General features: G+C 42.7%; 1 pseudogene; it reads right to left on the bottom strand.

The window, feature by feature from the left end:
• Positions 1–7,684: 7,684 nt before the first annotated feature.
• Positions 7,685–11,691, bottom strand: LOC123781599 (UMP-CMP kinase pseudogene; annotated as a pseudogene).
• Positions 11,692–15,748: the final 4,057 nt, after the last annotated feature.

Below are 15,748 nucleotides of genomic sequence, written 5' to 3'. Positions count from 1 at the left end.
AAACTGGAAACAATCCTTGTCAGCTCGGCACCCAAATACATCTTAAACCACATTTAATCTCCAAATAAGGCAAATAGCAAAGTCATACTTCTGCCTAACATAATACAACTATTCTGCATACAACCAGAAACATGCTCTCTTCCGATAAGATGATGCAAAGTCTTTGGGTAATGTTCACTCTTCTCCTTGATACCCTGTAACTTAAATACTCTGCTGTAAAGTTAATGATTATTGGGCGCCTGGGTGTCTCAGTCGGTTAAGTGTCTGCCTTCGGCTCAGGTCATGATCTCAGGGTTGTGGGACTCCTTTCTGCTCAGCAGGAAGTCTGGTTCTCCCTCTCACTCTCCCTCTGCACTCTCCCCCCCAAAATAAATAAATAAAATCTTTTTTAAAAAAGTTAACAATTATTAATACATCTTATGTTAGATGATATGGGGATAAGAGAAAGAAGTAAACTGGGGCACCTGGGTGGTTCAGTTGGTTAAGTGTCCAACTCTTGATTTTGACTCAGGTTATGATCTCATGAGTCCTGGGATCAGAGCCCTGTGTCAGGCTCTCCGCTCAGCAGGGGAATCGGCTTGAAGATTCTCACCCCTTGCCCTTCCCCTACTCTCTCTCTCTGTCTCTCAAATAAATAAATAAATCTTAGAAGGAAGTAAATAAAATATTTGCTACACACACACATTTATAACTGTTATGGACTAAGCTATGCCCTCCTCAAATTAATATGCTGAAGCCCTAACTCCCAATGTGACTATATTTGCAGAAAGGACCTTTCAAGAGGTAATTAAGGTTAAATGAGATTACAAGGGTAGGGCCCTAATCCAAAAGGACTGATGTCCTTGTACGAAGAGTAAGACACAGGGGCGTCTGGGTGACTCAGTCGGTTAAGCAACCGACTCTTGATTTCGGTTCAGATCATGATCTCAGGATCATGGGATTGAGCCGCACCTTGGGCTCTGTGCTCAGTGCAGAGTCCACTTGGGATTCTCTCTCTCCCTCCTCCTCTGTCCCTCGCCCTGCTCGTGCTCTAAATAAATAAATAAATAAATAAATAAATAAATAAATAAATAAAGTCTTCAAAAAAAAAAAAGAGGAGGAGGAGGAGGAAGACACACCAGGAGTACACACACACAGGGGAAAGTCCATGTGAAGACACACCAGTAAGGCCACCATCTGCAATCCCAGAAGAGCATTCTCACCAGAACCCAACTGCAGGCTGCCCCAAAATGTGCCACTTTGGCTATTGATTACTTAGAACAAAAGTTGCTTAAGAGACGGCCTATGCGATAAGGACTCTCAGAGCCTCCTCTGTCCCCCTGCAAGTAGGAAATGACTCTCCCATGTGAAAGATAGCCTCCCTGTGCCAGAAGCTGAGGAGACATCCTTCACCAGAGACAGGAAATGTAGAGCCCAGAAGGCTGTACAAACAACCCTTGTTTGTACTAATTCACCACCCCAGCCCAAATTCTGCTTAGAATTCCTTACTGATTAAAGCTCCCAGAGTTCAGTTTTCTCTGTCCTGTCACCTCCTCACAGAGTTATTGTCTCTTTGTCTAAACGGTATAAAAACCACCTGTCTCGATTATTTCTTTAGGTCTCAAGCCTATCATTGGGCCTCTGTGTGCACATAATAAAATTTCGGGGTCTTCTATTAATCTGTCTTATGTAAATTTAATTTAGTCCTGCTAGATGAAATGTGGACTAAGGTAACTTCTCCTTCCTTTTCATAACCATACAAGCACTGTAATGTAGGACTTCTAAAAGTGTAAGAAAATGAATTTCTGTTGTTTAAGTGATCAGGTCTTCAGTTATGGCAGCCTGAGTAGACTTACACAGTAACAGAAAGGGCAGAAACACTGATTACAACCACAGTCTCTGTTTCTGCAACTGGTCACTGGTCATAGCTGGTATTTATATCTACTTTTTTTTTCTTTTTTAAGATTTTATTTATTTATTTATTTATTTATTTATTTATTTATTTATTTATTTGGCACAGAGAGAGACAGCCCACAAGAGAGGGAACACAAGCGGGGGGAGTGGGAGAGGAAAAAGCAGGCTCCCAGCAGAGCAGGGAGCCCGATGCGGGGCTCGATCCCAGGTCCTGGGCTCACGCTCTGAGCCAAAGGCAGACGCTTAACTACTGAGCCACCCAAGCGCCCCTTACATCTACTTTCTTTCACTACTCATTCCATATTCCTTTTGAATCCAACGAGTAGCAAATATGCACTGGAGATCTAATGCTAGTGAATATGGACAACAATATTATAATCACCAAACTTGTTAAGAGACTAGCACACATTCCCTTTGTCCTCACAAAGCACTTCAGCTGATAGTAATTTTTTTCCTGGTAGTGACTTAAACCTATAGTCTTCAGGGGTCCAGGCCATTAGTGGTCCTTCCTAGATTGGGTTATTGTAATTTTCTATTGATCTTGATGATAGAGCATGATCTCTAGACCAGCAGAGCATAACGTCATTGGGACTGGAAGCAAAAATTTTGCTAGTGGATCACTAGAGATAATAGCAGGGATACCCCTCCTATTCTGGCTACGGGAAGACAAAGCCATGTATTGGACGATGACTTAGAGCACGCACAGCCTCCTGGAGGCCACTACGCCAGCCCTGAAAGGTACTGCTACCTAGCTGGTACTGTAACTGAGTCTTGCAAAGTCTGTTCCCTCATTTCATCAACCCAGCTACTTTAGAATGATGGGAAACATTGTGAGACCAGTGCAATCCATAAGCATGAGCTCATTGCAGCACTCCCTTTGCAATGGAGTGAGCTCCTCAATCCGAAGCAGTGCTGTGTGGATAACGCGTTCTGTAGGTCCACAGATGGTAATTTTGGCAGAAGCATTGCATTCAGGAAAGGCAAATTTGTATACGCAGTAAGTGTCGATTTCAGTAAGAACAAAGTGCTCCCTCTTACAAGATGGAAGTGATCCAGTGTAATCCACCTGTCACTAGGTAGACAGCTGATGCCCCATGCTGGGGAATGGTGCCATGTTGGGGATGCAATCTTGGTCTTTCCTGCTGGCAGATGGGGCCCTCAGCAGGGGCCGTAGCCAGGTGAGTCTCAGTGAGTGAAAGTCCCTGTTGCTGAGTCTCTACATAACCTCCATCCCTGTCATCACTTAGTCCCCACCACGCACTGTTGTCTCCTGGACTCCCTGCCGCACTCCAACCTGAGCGAGATCTGCAAAATATCTCTCCTATTGAAATGTTTATCTCACCCTTATATAACAATTAAGGGGAAAGGGAGTTACTTTTTACAACCATGTCTACCCCTTTTTTTCTTATACCCTGTCTACCTGGTCCCTAAAATGTTTAAGTTTGCAACCTTGTGCTGCCTGAACACTCTGGTTGGCTTTACAGCCTCTGCGACCAGCTGTAGACTGTGAATGCACTGATCTCTGTAAGAGGAGATCTCTCTCGGGAGTTTCATCCCTTATTCCAACAATATCTGGATGCATCTCAGATACATCAGTCTAAAAACCCCTGAACTCTAATTAACTCTATTTCTCTGCTTATAATTTACAACTGAGTGCCTGAAAAATAAAACAAAATAAAATCAAGTGACTGGCAACTCTGTCTACTGAGACACTCGAGCCAGAAAAAGTGGCCTAGTGATCCCCATTCTTCTTGCCACCAACATCAAATTAGTTTTCAACCCCTATCAATTCTGCCTATGAATGTAGTTTGTATAAATGTAGTTGGAATATATTCACTCCCACTTCTCTCTGCATGGCTCCCACTTTCACAGAGATTCTTTTTTTTTTTTTTAAAGATTTTATTTATTTATTCGACAGAGAGAGAGACAGCCAGCGAGAGAGGGAACATAAGCAGGGGGAGTGGGAGAGGAAGAAGCAGGCTCATAGCAGAGGAGCCCGATGTGGGGCTCGATCCCAGAACACCGGGATCACGCCCTGAGCCGAAGGCAGACGCCAAACCGCTGTGCCACCCAGGCGCCCCCCACTTTCACAGAGATTCTGATCACTTTTGCCCGCATCCAGAGTCGACAAACTTTGTCTGCAGAGGGTCAAGTAGTACATGTTTTAGGATTTGCAGACTGTATGGTCTCTGTGACAACTACTCAGTTCTGCTGTTGTAGCATGAAAGCAGCTACGGACAGTACGTAAATACACGACCGTGGCTGTGTTCCAATACGATTTTATTTAAGGACACTGAAATTTGAATTTCAGATACTGTTCACAGGTCACAAATTATTGTTTGACTTTTCCCCCCCTTTTCCCCCAACCATTTAAAAATGTAGAAAATGGGGTGCCTGGCTGGCTCAGTTGGTAGGGCATATGTGACTTTTGATCTCAGGGTCATGAGTTTGAGTCCCACGTTGTATGTAGATATTATAAATACATTTTTTAAAATTAATTTAATTAAAATGTAGAAATTATTCTTACGTCCATGGACTAAACAAACAGGTAGCCAACTAGTTCGCCAACCCCTGGTCTAGGTGATCACATCACTCTCTTAATAGATCCTGTTCCATCCTCTTCCTCAAATCCTCTTTAGATGTTCCTGTAAGACTGATTATATCAATCCCCACTTTATTTTAATTTAAATTCAATTAATTAACATATACCGTATTATTAGTTTCAGAGGTAGAGGTCAGTGATTCATTAGTCTTATATAATACCCAGTGCTCATTATATCATATGCCCTTCTTAACGTCCATTACCCAGTTACCCCATCCCCTCCCATTCCCTCCAGCAACTCTGTTTGCTTCCTATGATAGAGTCTCTTACGGTTTGTCTCCCTCTCTAGTTTCATCTTGTTTTATTTCTTCCTCTCTTCCCCTGTGATCCTCTGTTTTGTTTCTCAAATTCCACATATCAGCGAGATCATATGATAATTGTCTTTCTCTGATTGACTTATTTCACTTAGCATAATACCCTCTAGTTCCATCCACATCCTTGCAAAGGGCAAGATACCATCTTTTGATGGTTGAGTAACATTCCATTGTATGTGTATATACACCACATCTTCTTTATCCATTCATCTGTCAATGGACATCTGCGCTCTCGCCACAGTTCGGCTATTGTGGACATTGCTGCTATAAACTTTGGGGTGCAGGTGCCCCTTCGGATCACTACATTTGTATCTTTGGAGTAAACACCAGTAGTGCAATTGCTGGGTCCTAGGGTAGCTCTATTTTCAATTTTCTGAGGAACCTCCATACTGTTTTCCAAAGTGGCAGCACCAGCTTGCATTCCCACCCAACAGTGTAGGAGGGTTCCCCTTTTTCTGCTTCGTCACCAACATCTGTCATTTCCTCACTTGTTAATTTTAGCCACTCTGACTGGTGTAAGGTGGTATCTCATCGTGGTTTTGATTTGTATTTCCCTGATGCTGAGTTATGTTGAGTATTTTTCATGTGTCTGTTGGCCATTTGTATGTCTTCTTTGGAGAAAAGTCTGTTCATGTCTTCTGCCCATTTCTTGATTAGATTATGGGTGTTAGGGGGCTCCTGGGTGGCACAGCGGTTGGGCTTCTGCCTTTGGCTCAGGGCGTGATCCTGGCATTATGGGATCGAGTCCCACATCAGGCTCCTCCGCTATGAGCCTGCTTCTTCCTCTCCCACTCCCCCTGTTTGTGTTCCCTCTCTCGCTGGCTGTCTCTCTCTGTCAAATAAATAAATAAATTCTTAAAAAAAAAAAGATTATGGGTGTTAGGTTTGATAAGTTCTTTATAGATTTTGGATACTAACCCTTTATCTGTTATGTCATTTGCAAATATCTTCTCCCATTCTGTCAGTCGTCTTTTGGTTTTGTCCACCGTTTCCTTTGCTGTGCAAAAGCTTTTTATTTTGATGAAGTCACAATAGTTCATTTTTGCCTTTGTTTCCCTTGGCTTTGGAGACATGTCTACAAAGAAGTTGCTGAAGCCCAGTATGAAGGTTGCTGTCTGATATTCCCCACTTTAAAACTCTTCAGTGGCTCCACTGCCTTTAGTATGAAATCCAAACTCTTTAGCATGACAGAGACCTGCATAATCCCCCTCCTACCTACTGGTCGTAGCATTCTCTCTATCCATCCCTGCACCAAACTATGGTTATACACAGTCCCCAGGAGACATCAGCCTTCTTCATGCTTGCTGCCTTTTATTCTTACTGCCTGACCATCTTTCAAAACTGAATTCAAGTACTATATATATATATTTTACTATATATATATGTACTGTATATATATATATTTTTTAACTATATACTATATATATTTACTATATATTTATAGTATAAATTTATATACATACTATTATATAGATATATACTATATATATACTATATATATTTACTATATATTTTAACCATTAGATTTTTTTTACTTCATACCAACCCTATATATAGATACTATATATAGAGTAAATAAATATATATACAGTGTATATATGTATACATATACATAGTATGTATATATACATAGTATGTATACATAGTATATATATATACACTATATATATTTTACATATATACATGTGTACATATATATACACACATATACACTATACATATATATATATACACTATATATATATTTTAACCATTAGATTTTTTTTACTTCATACCAAACCTCCATTTAATCTAAAAAACAAACAAACAAAACTGAATGAAGCGTTACTAAAACGCTAACCAGGGGCGCCTGGGTGGCACAGCGGTTAAGCGTCTGCCTTCGGCTCAGGGCGTGATCCCGGCGTTGTGGGATCGAGCCCCACATCAGGCTCCTCTGCTATGAGACTGCTTCTTCCTCTCCCACTCCTCCTGCTTGTGTTCCCTCTCTCGCTGGCCGTCTCTATCTCTGTCGAATAAATAAATAAAATCTTAAAAAAAAAAAAAAACGCTAACCAAATCATTTTACCACAAACCTAGCACGTGCATTTCAAGGTTCCACTGCTAGGAATTTTGTTAAGATCAGTTTAATCATAAATAGCACGATTTAATAGGGCACAGGAACACATGTCATTAGATGTAATTCTTGCCCCTTTTCCTCAGATATGTGTCAGGATAAACTGACAATTCCCCCAGGCTCTGAAACCCCAGGGACCCCATCCCAATCCCTGGAAGTAAAGAGGATTCCCTGTCACACAACTTTCTATGAGTTGTAATAAAACGAAGCCTAAGTTTTCTTACCTTTTTATAGGAAACGGTCAGTCATGTGATAAATACTAAAACACTTCTAGGAATTTTTATGAGTTTGTTCATCAAACACATTTTGCAAGAACCGACTACACAGTAAGTTCCTTTGGAATTTGGTCCACAAATTCACGTAACAGGTTGGAAATTTAAAACCTTTAAGTAAACGGGGAAGTAGAGAATCCCTAATCCTAGTACGTTGTAATTACTAAGGGGATATACACACATACCAAAAAGTTTTGCTTACACAAGATACAAGGGTACAAAAGGGATATGCTTTTTGAGTAAAAACAAAGAACTAGCTGATATCCTGTGTTTTGGGAGGACCATAGGTCAGATGAAGCAAGACCCGAATCTGCTGTCTATTCCCGTGACCAAAAAAATTGAAGATAAAAAAACTTCAATAATCTTATTACATATTTTTCCAGCCATTAGTGGAGATGTAATTATGAAAGATCAAAAGTGCCTTAAAAGGGGGTCGAAATGGCAGCTCTCAAAGCAATATTCAGGCATGATTTCAAGAATGCTTTCAGCTTTAGAGTAAGCCTTCCTTGTCAAACAAAAATCTTCACAATTCATCAAAAACTTCATCGATAGGCGTGCCTGGCTGGCTCAGTAGGTAGAGCATGCAACTCTTTTTTTTTTTATCATTTAAAAAAAATTTATTTATTTATTTGACAAAGAGAGAGAGAGAGAGCAAAAGCAGGGGGATCGGCAGGCAGAGGGAGAAGCAGGCTCCTGGCTGAGCCCTACTCTGGAGCCCAACTTGGCCCTGGATTCCGGGACCCTGGGATCAGGACCTGAGCCAAAGGCAGACACTTAACCAACTGAGCCACCCAGGCACCTTTTTTTTTTTTTTAAGATTTTATTTATTTGTCAGAGAGAGAGAGAGAGAGTCAAGCAGACGGGGAAGCAGGTTCCCCACTGAGCAAGGAGCCAGATGCTGGACTCGATTCCAGGACCTTGGGATCAGGACCTGAGTTAAAGGCTGATTCTTAAGCGACTGAGCCACCCAGGTGTCCCAGAGCATGCAACTCTTGATCTCAGGGTTGTAAGTTCGAGTCCCACCTTGGTTGTAGAGATTACTTAAAAATAAAATCTTTTAAAAAATAGAAAAAGGGGAGGGGGTGCCTGGGTGGCGCAGTCATTAAGCGTCTGCCTTCGGCTCAGGGCGTGATCCCGCGTTCTGGGATCGAGCCCCACATCAGGCTCCTCCACTAGGAGCCTGCTTCTTCCTCTCCCACTCCCCCTGCTTGTGTTCCCTCTCTCACTGGCTGTCTCAGTCAAATAAATAAATAAAATCTTTAAAAAAAAATAGAAAAAGGGGGCGCCTGGGTGGTTCAGTTGGTTGAGCATCTGCCTTCGGCTCAGGTCATGATCCCAGAGTCCTGGGATCGAGCCCCACATCCAGCTCCCTGCTCAGCAGGGAGTCAGCTTCTCCCTCTCTCTCTGTTGCTCCCTCTGCTTGTGCTCTTCTCTCTCTGGCTCTCAAATAAATAAATAAAAATCTTAAAAGACAAAGAAGAAAATGGAAAAAAGACACCCCTATGGGGCGCCTGGCTGGCTCAGTGGGAAGATCATGGGATTTGACTGGGAGCTGGAGCCCCACGCTGAGTGCAGAGATTACTTAAATTAATAAATATTAAAACAACAACTTCATCAACAGACTTAGAGGCATCTGTTTCCTTGACTTTCCCCATTTCTTCGTTTAAGCCAATAATTGGCTTTGTTGACTGAATGTGGGTCTGAATTCTCTTTTCCAAGCTCTCTCTTGGTTGTCATCACTTCCACCACTTCTCTTTCTCCTCCCAACACATGGTTCAATACAGATCCCATTATTACAGTCAAACCACAGAAGGAAGGCTACAGTCTGCCCTCCCACCCATGGTCTTGCCCCAACTTTGAAGGTTGTCTTTGATTTCTTGGAAACCCCTCAATCACGAAATCTCTTCTTCTGCGCATGGATCTGATCCCTTTCGTCCTTTAACAAACTGATGGTTATCCCACTGGCACAACCTTTCCATCTTTAATGTACTTTTCAAAGACTTCACCGTCCTGTGAATCTGGCTTCTTCCTTTTCATCACGAAGACGTTCTCCCGCAGAAAGGGGGGGTGTGCAGCCGTATTTCTCGCGCACGAGGGCGCACCGGGTCCCTACGCCGGCGCCGCGACCGCGGAGGACGAACACCGCCAGCGGTTTCCCAGGCGGGGAGCGCAGAGGAAGAGGGGCCACCGGTCGGCCACGGGAGGCTAGGGCCATAGCGGTTCAGCGTACACCGCTTGCCGGCCGCTGAGCGCGCTGACAGCGGCGGGGTATGATGATACTTGGTACTCTTAACTGATTTTCCTCCTAGATAGAAGTCCCTCCTTTGTCCTCCCGCTGTATCTTGCGCTCACACCACAGTTTCACAGTATCTTAATGCGCGCATCTGTTCGCGTGGCTTCTTTTCTATACTACACTATAAAATGCTTTGGTAGAGGAAGCACGCATAACTCGTTTCTTTCTCCTGGCACTTGACTTTTCAGACCTGCTTAATAGCTACGTGTGAAGGGAGTGAATTAATGGATTCTCTAAAATAGAACTTGCATAGAGAAAATAAAGCGGCTAACATATATGGAGCATTTCCAATATGCCATGTCCACATCTGATCAGTTTCTATGTATTATAATCCTCACTTGTTGTTACTCATATGAAGGAAACTGAGGCATAGAAATGTGAAACCACTTGTCACATAGTGAGTGGGTAGAACGGGGATTCAACTTCAGGCTGGCTCAGTCCCTAAAGCACGCAACTCTTGATGTCAGGGCCTGAGTTCAAACCCCATGTTGGGTATGGAGACTACTTAAAAAAAAAAAAAAAACATGTTGTCTTACCTCATGTCGGAAACATGAAAGAAATTGACGATCTAAGGGACACTGGATTTTGAGATTCTGAGCATTTAACAAAAATGCAAGCCGACCTGGCTGGGTGCTGAAGTGGCTTCTCTCTTCATTTGATTTCTATACGTAAGTAAAAAATTCATCAAGCTTTTCAACTTGAGATTTGTTCATTATATGCAAGTTATTTCTCAGTTTTAATTAAAAAAAAAAAAAAGAAAAAAGCTTAGCCTCACTTTCTCGCCCTAACGCTTAATAGTACATTCAACAAATGCTTCCTTAAATTTGAATTCCCAGGGTGCCTGGCTGGCTCAGTCGGAAGGGCATGTGACTCTCAGGGCTGTGAGCTCCAGACCCATGTTGGGTGTAGACGTTACTTAAAAAAAGAAAATCTTACTTAAAAAACAATTTCCTTTTTCGACCTCACACTATTTGCCTTAGCTTTGAACTCTTTTCCACAATTAAATTTATTTACTCCTGGAAGGCAGGACCCTCTTGTTCCCCTTCCTCTATTCCTTTTATAATGTTAGAATACTCTGGTGTCCTGAGATATTATAAGTAAAATATTTAGATGCGGCATTTTGAGAGTTAACAGCTTTATTTCATCCCACTACCAGCTAATTAGAGCAACAACTAAGGTGCTAGATTTTTCCCTTAATCTTCCCCTCAACACCCCCCCAACCACCGCCACTTCCTCAGCCACTCCCACCACCTCCTTTCCCAAATTCTTTCCCCTGCTCTCACAGCTACTGAGAAACCAAGGAGCCTGTTCTTTTCTGGGCCAATTATATCACATTGTTCCAGGGCAATTTTATACTTCGCTAAATTTTAGTAGACATTCCTAGGTGTTCCTCCCCTCCCTAGGGGCTTGCCCAAATAGGGGTGAAAAAGGAATCCCTTTTTACCGTCAAAGATCCCCTGAGGATAGGGTGGGAAAGAGGGAGTAACGCCTTGATTGCAAGAGTGTTGCTCAGGGTCAGGGCTTTTTGACGATTCAGTTTACCCTTCAGAATTCTCCGCAGGGAGACCTTAGAATTTGCTACACATAATAATTTAGTTCTTAAATAGTAAAAGCCTTTAGTTAAACTTTGACAAATACAAAACAGAATCACAGGGAAGCTGTTCTTTGGGGATTTTTTTCTTTTTGAGAATTCTTGTAATTCCCCAATTTTCTGAATATCAGTGTTTTAAACAAAAGAGCTGATTCATTAATTCAATAAATATGTATTGATGTATTGAGTTTTGTTTTGTCGCGCCGCCCCCCCCCCCCCCCATGGCTAAGCACTGTATTCTCTCTAGAGCAGTGGTTCTCAAACTTTAGGATGCGCAAGGATTGCAGATTCCTGAAAGACGGGTTCTGGGGTCCCACTCCCAGAGAATCTGATTCACTAGGTCTGGAGTAACACCGAGCCCACGACTTCGATTTCTAACAAGCTCTCAAGGGATGCTGATGTTGCCAGAAAGGACTATACTTTGAGTAGCATGGCATTAGGTTATAGTAACAAACCAGGCCCTCAAGGAGTTCTTATTCCAGCCAGTTATTATTCCAAACGCAAAAACTTGCAACAAAAATGCAGTGACCACTGCTGTGGGACCATCGAGGCACAGAAGAGAGACACTGAATTCACTGGGAGAGGGAGCTGGGGAAGTGGACACCTGATCCATGTCTCAAAAGGTAACTACGTGGGGAAAAAAACTTCAAAAAAGATAACTAAAAAGGAACCAAACAGAGAGGGTGGGAAGTATTCAGGAAAGAAGGGATTGCTTGGGTAGAGCAATTTGCCAAAGCCCAGAATGGACTTGAGAGGCAGGTAGACAGTTGACAGTGCGCTTCCTTAGACAACACTTAAGCAGAGGGATAGTAGGGCTGAATGAAAGCAGATCACTCCAGGGGCGTCCGCGTGGCTCAGTGGGCTGAGTGCCTTCCGCCCAGATCGTGATCCTGGGATCAAACCTCGAGCCGGGATCGAACCTCGAGCCGGGCTCGAGTCAGGCTCGCCATCAGGCTCGCCCGGGCTCCCTGCTGGGGGCGGGCGGGGGCGGGGGTCTGCTTCTCCCTCTCCCTCTGCCCCTCCCCCTGCTTGTGTGTTCTTCCAGGCGCTCTAATAAATAAAATCTTAAAAAAAAAAAAAAAAGATCATTCTGGTACACAGTTGGTTCAGTCTGTGGAAGGATTACTGGAAGTGGAAAGAGATCTGGGCAACAGATGGTGCCTGAACCAGGATCAAGGGAGTGGTGTTGAACATTTCGATGGCAGCCTGGAAAAGTGTTGGAAAGTAAAATCATGGTGACAGAGCTATTGATGGACTGAATAGCAGTTTGGATGGTGGAAAAGGGGGTCAGTGATGTCTCACATATTTTGTTGGGTGAATTTTTTACTGAACTTCAAAACTTGTGCTCATGGTAAAGTCATCGATGAAACAAGAGTGGCCATGAATAAATTATTTGAATTGGATGACAAATACATTAGGAGAGTTTAGCGTGTTGACCACTATGTAAGTGTGAAGTTTCTTATATAAGTTTCTTTTAGGGGCAGAAGAGCATGGTTTTGCTTTTATAGCTGTAACAGGCAAAGTAGGTGGAGAATATGCTTTTGTAGTTCCGTTGTAATCTCTACCGCAGCAGCTTTGATGGTTGTGTGGTTGTCTTGACAACACAGGTAAATTGACGGTAATCTAGCTCCCAGAGGGGCCAGAAAGATTAAAATGGACTCTTTTAGAAGAGCTCCAGGCTCACTGAATTTAGTTTAGTGGACTTGAGGCAAAGAGCATTGTTGCTTTTTAGAGATTATTTTGTATAGTACATTGAAATGCAATTTAATATTCATATGTAAGGAAATAGCTCCTACCCTCTATTTGTTTACAAAGTCCTAGGCCTCATTTAAACTGTTCCTTCATCAACAAATAATGATCAAATATCTACTATCTTCCTAGTGTCTTTCTAGACAGTAGTTCTTAAAGGTATGCTAAACAATCACCTAGAGAACTTTTTTCTTTTTTTTTAAGATTTTATTTATTTATTTACTTGAGAGGGAGAAACAGGGGGTAGGGAGGGTAGAAGCAGAGGGAGAGGGACAAACAGACTCCACACTCAGTGCGGAGCCAGAACAGACTCAATCCCACTACCCTGAGATCCTGACCTAGAGCCCACATCAAGAGTCGGACACTCAGCCAACTGAGCCACTCAGGTGCCCCACCTGGAGAACTTTTTAAACAGATCCCCAGTCACCTCTAGCGGAGGTTCCTATTCGGTAGATCTGTGGTAAAGGCCACCCATTTGTATCCCAATCAAGCTCACAGGTGATGCTGAGCACGGCAGCCTATGGACCACGCTCTTCTAGGGCTAGGGACACTACACTGAACAAAATTGGCAAAAATTTAAAAAATTGCCTTCACATAGCTTATATATATATATATATTTTAAGGTTTTTATTTTTTTTTAAGTTTTTATTATTTATTTAAGTAATCTCTACACCCAACATGGGGCTTGAACTCACAACCACGAGGTCAAGAATCACATGCTCCAATGACTGAGCCATCACATTGCTTATATTTTAACAATTTTTTTAAGTTTATTTATTTATTTTAGTAACCTCTACACCCAACATGGGGCTTGAATCCACAGCCCTGAGATCAAGAGTCGCACATGCTTCCCACTGAGCCAGCCAGGCACCCCTTAGCTTATATTTTAGTTGTAGGGAAATAGAGGATGATAGATGATAGAAGATATAGATAGATAGATAGATAGATAGATAGATAGATAGATAGATAAACATATACAAGATGGTGACAAAGTTATGAAGAAAAATCAAGAGGAAAATGATAGGGAGTGGGAGATAGTATTAAGAAGGTAGTATTAGAGATGGAAAAGAGGGCGCCTGGGTGGCTCAGTCAGTCAAGCTGCTGCCTTCGGCTCAGGTCATGATCTCAGGGTCCTGGGATCAAGCTCCACATCAGGCTCCTTGCTCAGTGGACAGCCTGATTCTCCCTCTCCCTCTGTCCCTCCCCCGCCATGGGCTCATGCACTCGCGCTCTCTCTCTCTCTCTCTCTCTCTCACACTCTCTTTCTCTCTCAAATAAATAAATTAAATCTTAAAAAATAATAATAATAAAGATGGGAAGGAGGTGAGAGATCAACCTGGATAGATTTCTGGGGAAGGAACAGATCCGCGAGGGACGGGAGTGAGAGCAAAAGCCCTGATTCGGGAGATTTTCTGGCTGGTTCCAGGATTAGCAAGGAGGTTAAATCCAAGGCCACAAGAGAGTTCAGGTAAGGACTTCACCTTGTTACTCTAGATATGAGAACGCCGAAAGAGGATTTTGAGCAAAGGAATAGCTTGATAGGACGTGTCTTCAGAAAAATTCATGCTGGCCAGTATGTTGAGACTAGACTGTAGGAAGGCTAGGGTGCAAACAGGAAGACCAGCTGGGAGGCTACTGGAATAATCCAAGAGATAGATGGTGGTATGGAGAGAGTGGTAGTCTTGGAGATGTCAGAAAAGGCCCAGTGCAGATCAGGTTGGCACACTTGCCAGAGGTCACAGGTAATTTCAAGCCCCCAGCTCTCTTGTGACGCAGGCAATAACAAAATACATAAATGTTCTTTAAAAGAAATAACCATTTCTTGCTACTCTGTTGGTTCTCCAAGTCCTAGTCCATGGGATCAAAACTCACTCCAAGAACTGAAAAAAGAAACACTAGAGGACACAAAAGATTAAAAGAAAGAAGCAGTTGGGTTCTAGACATATTTTGAAGGCACAGTCAACCAAAATGGTGCTAAAGTTTTGGCCTGAGCAACTAAAAAGATGGAATTGTCATACACGGAGATGGAGAAGACTATAGGAGGCTCCCATCTAATATTTCAACATTAATTTGAAATACTAATCTTGGGCAGCCTTTTAGAAATCCAAATGGGGATGTTAGGTAGGCAGTTGAATATATGAGATTGAGTTTGGGGAATAGGTCTGGGATAAAGACGTAACATTTAAAATTCAAAAGCATATTGTTGGGGGGGCCGCCTGGGTGGCTCAGTCAGTTAAGCCTGGGACTTAAGCTCAGGTCATGACCCCAGGATCCTGTGATCCAGCTGGGGTCAAGTCAGGTCATCAGGTCAGGCTCCACCCCCAGCAGGGAGTCTGCTTCTCCCTCTTCCTCTGTCCCATCCCCCCACTTGTGCTCACTCTGCCTCTCAAATCAATAAATAAAACCTTAAAAAAAAGCATATAGATGGTATTGAAAGTTATAAGCGTAAATCACCGATATAGTGAGTATGGATAGAAAAGAGGTTTGAGGGGTGCCTGGGTGGCTCAGTTGGTTAAGCGTCTGCCTTCAGGATCTCAGGGTCCTGGGATCCAACCCTGTGTCAGGCTCCCTGCTCAGCAGGGAGTCTGCTTCTCCCTCTCCCTCTGCCCCTCCCTCCACTTGCACACTTTCTAAAATCTTGAAAGGAAAGAAGACAGAAAGAAAAGGAAGGAAGGAAGGAAGGAAGGAAGGAAGGAAGGAAGGAAGGAAGGAAGGAAAAGAAAAGAAAGAAAAGAGAAGAGAAAGGAAAGGAAAAGAAAAGAAAAGAAAAGAAAAGAGAAAAGAAGAAAAAAGAAAGAGGTTTGAGAACTAAGCTTTGGTACACTCTAACTTTTAGATGTCCGGGATGAGAAGAACCAGCAAGAAGACAGAGAGAGAACCATCGGGTTAGCAGTTAGAACACCTATAGAGTGTAAACTAAG

This window comes from Ursus americanus, chromosome 25, assembly GCF_024610735.1.
Source record: "Ursus americanus isolate L20-20 chromosome 25, mUrsAme1.1.p, whole genome shotgun sequence".
NCBI classification, from domain to species: Eukaryota; Metazoa; Chordata; class Mammalia; order Carnivora; family Ursidae; genus Ursus; species Ursus americanus.
This window is presented reverse-complemented; position numbering and strand designations above follow the sequence as displayed.